Below are 6,983 nucleotides of genomic sequence, written 5' to 3'. Positions count from 1 at the left end.
GATGGATGATGCAGATGCAAAGGAAGATAACACCTTCTCAGATTTCACCTTAGCGAGGCCAAGGAAGCAAAATCTGGATGATCGACCGAGAGACATTTAGCACTCCGCTTCTAATGTTCTCCTTGATGCGCTAGTGTAACCCATTCATAGATATGGTTTGATATCTAGAACATCAAGTAAAAAGGTCAGACTTCGGGATCTCAGAAATCCATAGGGGCAACTAGGGAGTAAATCCTACGAAATCCCTATGGGGGGGTGGCCAACTTCTCCAATCAAGATACTACAATATTAGGTCTCCCGGCGGGGTGTGTTGGCCACGACATCCACTTTACCGGTTTCTGAGGGACCGATATTATAGTTCTTGGGAAAAGGTTCCAAACCATCATATCTGCCTGAGATTCAGATCTGGTTGGTGTCAGGATATTCCAGACTCATCGAGTCTAGGAAGAAAAAAAACGAAAGTTTGCAACACAAATCGACGAGATGACGTTGCGAGATTCTTGGGGAATGAACTACGATAGCAAGCTCCAAAACATGAGCTGGTTCTGCTACAAACATGTGAACACGTTGTCTCAGACAAAACATTATCACATGGTAGTCTTACAATAAAACACTACCGAGTTTCAGGTGGGGAACCATAATCGAGGATATTGAAGTCCTTGCATAAGGCATGCTCTTAAGAAGGAACTTCCTTTCCTTGAACAAATCAATCAGTGGCTTGGTGTGCTAGGAACACATATGGAATGAAGGTTGCATATCTCCAAACCACAGAATACTTCGCACATGTGTATGACTGACTTGGGATGATTCCAGAGGAAGCAAAACTAACTTTCTCAAATTCACGGCGGCAACTTTCACCAAATGCACGTGTATAAGAGGAAGTCACTCCTTTCATCAAACAATTAATTCATGAACTAGCATGAAGAAAATGCTTTCAAAAGTTTCCAACACTAGCTTAATGTTCAGCAAAATTATGGAGAAGACAAGGATGTTGTCGATGGGCTCAACAATAATTCATCCAGATTCCCATGAAGATGGAATTCCCTAATTATGTGAACAGGTGATAGCATTGGTCAGACCCAAAGAATTTAATGGTGTATGCTCGAGGAAAATCCACGAGTAAGACAACATTACGAACATCGTTGGTTCTGATTTGATTTGACGATAACCCATACTCAAATCAAAGTTTTTATAAGGCAATAGGTCCAATAACTGATCACAGGGACCAATCACTGAAGATATCATCTTTCTTCAACTCACACAAACACAAGATATCCCTGTTGGAAAATGAACTAAGTTAGGCAAGCTTTTATCTTCCAACTCTCCAAGTTGTTGTCTAGCTTAACCAACTAGCTCAGGGATATCCAACACAGATTCTTGGAGAAAGAGTGGTTCACAAGAAACCAACTTGGTTACGAGCTCAACATAACAGTCAGGAAACAACCCGGTAACACTTCCAAGAAGATATTTGGAAAGCCACGAACCACCGGTATGTTACTAAGCTCGAGAACAATCTTGCTTTTCAGGGCAAGACGATATTATCAATAGAGCAAGGATTTGAAATAATCCTAACTCATCGATCGAGGAGTGAACCAGGAGAATGGACTAGGTAGCACGATCAATCTTAGAATGATGATTTAATAACCAACATGCTAAGAATGAAATTATTGTCCTATAACTACCAAGCAACGGGGTTGCTAGCAGTATTGATTTCACACATCACGATTCACTTGTCGGCATTCCGGTTACAATAACACAGGAACCGAGGAATGAAAAATGATGGCAAGAAGTATCACTGTACCAAGAGTTCATAGGATGGTGTGCAATTCCTATAACAATCCCGATATAAAGATGATAATACTCCAAGGTAGAACAGAGCAAAAGCTGGATTAGCAATTTGTTCTGCGGAGCACAACTTTTTTTGACCCAATCCTGGATATGGAAGAGATACTGGAGTTTGTTTCTCCTAGTCATTCCGTGATAGAATGGCTTGACGGACCACGAGAGTAATAGGCATCGATAAACGAATGCACGCATACTCTTGATTATCAATTGATAGACGAGGGTCTGAAGACAACTGAAGAGGGACAACTCAAAGGAACATACGATTTTCTGAGTTGTGGATGCATGGTTTAGCATGTCGAACGAAGTTCAACATATTTCTTCCGGATAACCCATGCAGAAAGGTAGAACTGGCAGAGCCACAATATATAATGGCGAACTCATCAAGAGCACTCTGGTTGTGATTGTTCAGTTCAACGAGGAACTTCTGCCATAAGTAGTTCATGGTATTTGGAAGAAGGATGTACCATGAACCTCGAGGACTGTCGCAAGGTTACTAATATCCTAAAGGAACTAGCAACACTATCAACATGATGTAAGTAGGGTGAATCTTGGGTTCAAAACCCAGGAATAGAATACCTACTACTAAGTAGCATCACGAAATGCTTTCGAGAATAAAGGCCAGAATCATCACACTAGGACACAAATCATGGCTAGACCACTAGATGATCCCCTGAGACACCTAGGGTCATAATAATAATTCCAACATAAATGTCAAGGCAATAGAATACCTCAACTCAACAATTAGTGTGATTGAGCTGGCATAAAGGAACATCGAAACCAGAGGGAAAGGATTTTGCAAATGCATCAGACTATTTAGAAACCTGGGATGACTCGGACAGCATAACGGCTGTAAATGCTCAGAAAAGATTTGAGACATTCACAAAAATGGTGGCATAACCACTCAGAAGCACAATATCAAGGTATCGAGATCAATAATTAACATACAGAGGTAGAAACTGAACTGAGGCTTAATTCCAACAATTCTATAAGTCTACGGATTAGTAACACGTGATCCTGATGGAAAGAAGAGATATCCTAGTTCTTAATCCCCGTAGAAGAGAAGAGGTTGACTCAGATCAGATGGGCATGAGGTATAAGGAGTAAAAAGAGCCTTACGTTCCATCCCACAATCAATTCCCTTATATAACTAAAGAATTTCTAGACTCAACTTCGACCAGTTTGGCTTGGTAATCCTACAGGCAGTCAAGCTCTGATACCAACGCTGTCAGGACCCCGACTCAATGCCACATCGATCTAGCATGTAACACCTCATATCACTTTGCGGCCTCACGCACGGTATTCCCACGGGTGTCGCCTTACCTTTGCCCAGGACCGTTTGCGCCTTTTGGCACACGTATATGACAGTGTCGCTAGCATCCATATGATAAGGAGCCCGGGTTGACATGGCTAGTCGTAAACCCAAAGTGGCACAGACTTACAGGGACAGGCATCCATGACCCAGCATCGAACGTGTCGGTCATCAGCGAGTGAATCCAGGCTGTAGCACTGGGCTAGCAGGACTCCGGTGAACCGGGCTGTAGCGGGCTAACAGGACTCCGGTATTCATCGCGTGACATTTCCCCGAAGGGACAGACACAGGAACGAAGAAGGACACATGCCGGCCAGCCTAAGTGTTCCGGAGCAGTAGCAAGCCACCATGGCTCGGTGGAAACACTAGGAGACATTTCCCCGTAAGAGAGGCTACTAAAGATAAACAACTAGATGGTCAGATCCCACACATACCAAGCATTTCAATAACATACACACAATATGCTCGATATGTGCAAATACAACATGGCATCACAACATGACTCTATGACTCAAGTAATTTATTCAATAGGCTCCGAGGAGCGAGATATTACAAACATGGGTCTCATGACCCAACAATCAGAGCATACAAATCAAAGCACAAGCGGAAGCTATCATGTCTGGGTACAGACATCTATAACTGAAAAAGGCTGAGAAGCCTGACTATCTACCAGATCCTGCCGGGGCACAAGATCGTAGCTGAGGTAACAAGCTAAACGTCGAAGTCCACGCGAAACTACTAGTGAGACCGAAGTCTCTCTGCAAAAACATAAAATAGGCAAACGTGAGTACAAATGTACCCAGCAAGACTTACATCAGAACTAACTACATATGCATCATTATCAACAAAGGGGATGGTGGGGTTTAACTGCAGCAAGCCAGCTTTGACTCGGTGCCTATCCTGAACTACGACTGCAATGTAACTCTTTTGAGGTGGCGCACACGAGTCCACATATTCACCATATCAATACACCACTATGGATCCACTCCCGTCTCCCTACGAGAGCGCCATCCATAGCACTCACGCTTATCTTGCGTATTTTAGAGTATCCACTTTCACTTGTCTATGAACTGATATAAGCAACCCAGAAGTCCTTTACCGTGGACACGGCTATTCGAATAGATGATGTTAACCCTGCAGGGGTGTACTTCTTCATACATGTTTCCACCACTTAGCGTCTGCACATGACATGTGCTCGGCAGACTTCAAGCGAAAGCCGACGTGGGTGTAGACCACGACCTACCTAAACACTCAAGTCTCTAGTCCAGGTTTACCGCCTATTCGGGTTCCATCCATGAGGAGATCCGGCCGGAGTTTCGCTCACAGCCCCAAACGATGTGAACAGGGTTCCGTGACACCAAACGGGCGCCCGGTATACCCGGCCACGTGCCTACGGCATCACAGCCCACCCCTCCGGTCAGCGCTGTTCACGGCCTCCAGCATACTACAAACACCAGAAACTACTTGCAACTCCTGGACAGAGGACGAGGGTGAATAAGAAGTCGAGTGGGGTCATATTTCAGGGCCCAATGTATGGAAGTAGCTGAATCATGGATCACAAACACAGAACTCAGTTCCTAAGGACGGCTTCAATGAGACAACCCACCATGTACTCCTACATGGCCTCTCACCGACACCTTTTACCAAATCGTGTTCACACACTTAGCTCACACACAATAGGACATGTTCACACACCTCTGATTCATCCCGGATGAATCAGACCTGACACAACTCTAAGCAGTAGCAGGCATGACAATAAGCATGAATGAGTAGGCACAACAGGGCTCAAACAACTCCTACTCATGCTAGTGGGTTTCATCTATTTACTGTGGCAATGACAGGTCATGCAGAGGATAAAGGGGTTCAGCTACCGCAGCAAGTAACAGATGAATCGGTGTTGTCCTAATGCATTAAAAGAGAGCAGGGGCGAGAGAGTAGGATTGTATCGGAATGAACAAGGGGGTTTTGCTTGCCTGACACTTCTGAAGATAGCATTGAGTCTTCATCAGTGTCAACGATCACATCATCGGTATCACGTCTATCGAGAGGGGACAAGTACCGGCAACACAGAAGGGAACACAATCAATGCAATGCACAATATGATGCATGATCATGACATGGCAAAATGAATGTGTTTTGGGCTAATGCATCTAGCAACAAGTTAAATGGGGTTGGTTTGAATACAAGATTCAAATTCAAACTCCATATGTGATTATTTAAATGCCCTTTAATTGATTTGTGCTATACAGCAGCTATAAGTTGTTCTAACATGCATGAAAATGGTACAGATAGATTCCTTGAATTTTTCTGATAATTTTTCATATATAAATTATTTAATTTGGAGTTACGGTTGAATTCCTATGATTTTTAGAAGTTTATACAATTTTCTGGAATTTCCTGAATTAACTTAAATCCAGAAATTAGTTATTGCGTCAGCATGACGTATTGGTGACGTCAGCAGGTCAACGTGCGGCCCAGGTCAAACTGACTGGTGGGTCCCGAGTGTCAGTGTCTAACTAAACTAACCTAACTTAGTTAATACTAACCTAACTTAATTAGCCGGGCGGGGCCCGCATGTCAGTGGCTCTGGGGAAGTCAAACTAGGGTCAAAACCCCGGGCCAACTTGCCGGAGTTGACCCACTGTTCGTCGCCGGCGGAGCCAGAGACGGCGGAGGGGTGCGGGTTTCCTCCTCCGGCGACCAAATGGCCGGCGGAGGGCATCTACGGAATGCCCAGGCTCGCGCGCATCTAACAGGGCAAACGGGGGAAGCTAGAGCGGCCGTAATCCTCGCTGGCGTCGAGCTCAGCGGCTGCCGGACGTTGGGCGTTGGCGGAAGCGGCGCTACGGTGCACAAAAGGGGAAACGGAAGGGCGCTGCAGCCTCCTGAGGTTGCGGTGAGCACGAGGGTGGGCTCGGGAGCGAGCTGCGGTGGCTGTGGCCACGGCCACGCCATGGCCGGCGGCGAGGAGCAATCGGCTCCGCTGGAAAGGGCGGCTAGAGTGCGGGAACGAGCGCGGGGAGGAGGGGGAATGGAAGAGGAGCTCACAGCGGATCCGGTAGAGGCAACAGCGAGGCCGGGGAGGGGCTAGAGCTCGCGAATCCTCGAAAGTTCGCCGGCGGCCGAAGGTTGAAGACGACGATGGCGGCGATGTTGCAGGGCTTCCGGAGGGCCGTGGATCGGTGGGGAGGAAGAGGGGGTCGAGGCGGAGCCTTTGAGCGCATCGGCGAGGCTAGGGGGTGGCGGTGGCCGCGAGGGAGCTCGTCGGTGGCGGCGGCTCCGTTCGGGAGAGAGTGAGAGAGTTCCAGGGGGGTGGCGTGGCACGCATGGGGGCGTCCGGGGTGTCGAGGTGGAGCGACAAGCAGGAGGTGGCCGGGGCGTGCGTCGGCCACGCGCCTGTGCCTACTGGCGCGAGGAGGAAGGCAACAGGGGGGAGTGGAGATGGGCTGGGCCGTGCTGGGCCAGGTAAGTGGGTGCCAGGTAAGTTAGGTAGGTGGCCTGGTGGCCTTCTCTCCCTCTCTTTATTAGTTTCTGTTTTCTATTTTCTGTAATTTGTTTTGATTTAGTTTATAAACCAAATCATTTTAATAAATCCTAAAAATAATTGTGGACATTAACTGAATTATTACAGAGGCCCTCAACTATTTTCAGAATTGTTGGAGCATTTAAAAATAGTAACAGTATTTAAATGCCCCAATTCAAATACAATATGGTTTATTCAAAAATCCAAAAATGTCTTGGAAAAATATCCATCATCTCTGGATATGGTTTTCACCCTTGTCCAGTAATCATGAACATTTTTGCAAACCAATTTGGGTTCTTTGAAAAT

The sequence above is a fragment of the Triticum dicoccoides genome, chromosome 3A (assembly GCF_002162155.2).
Source record: "Triticum dicoccoides isolate Atlit2015 ecotype Zavitan chromosome 3A, WEW_v2.0, whole genome shotgun sequence".
NCBI lineage: Eukaryota > Viridiplantae > Streptophyta > Magnoliopsida > Poales > Poaceae > Triticum > Triticum dicoccoides.
This window is presented reverse-complemented; position numbering follows the sequence as displayed.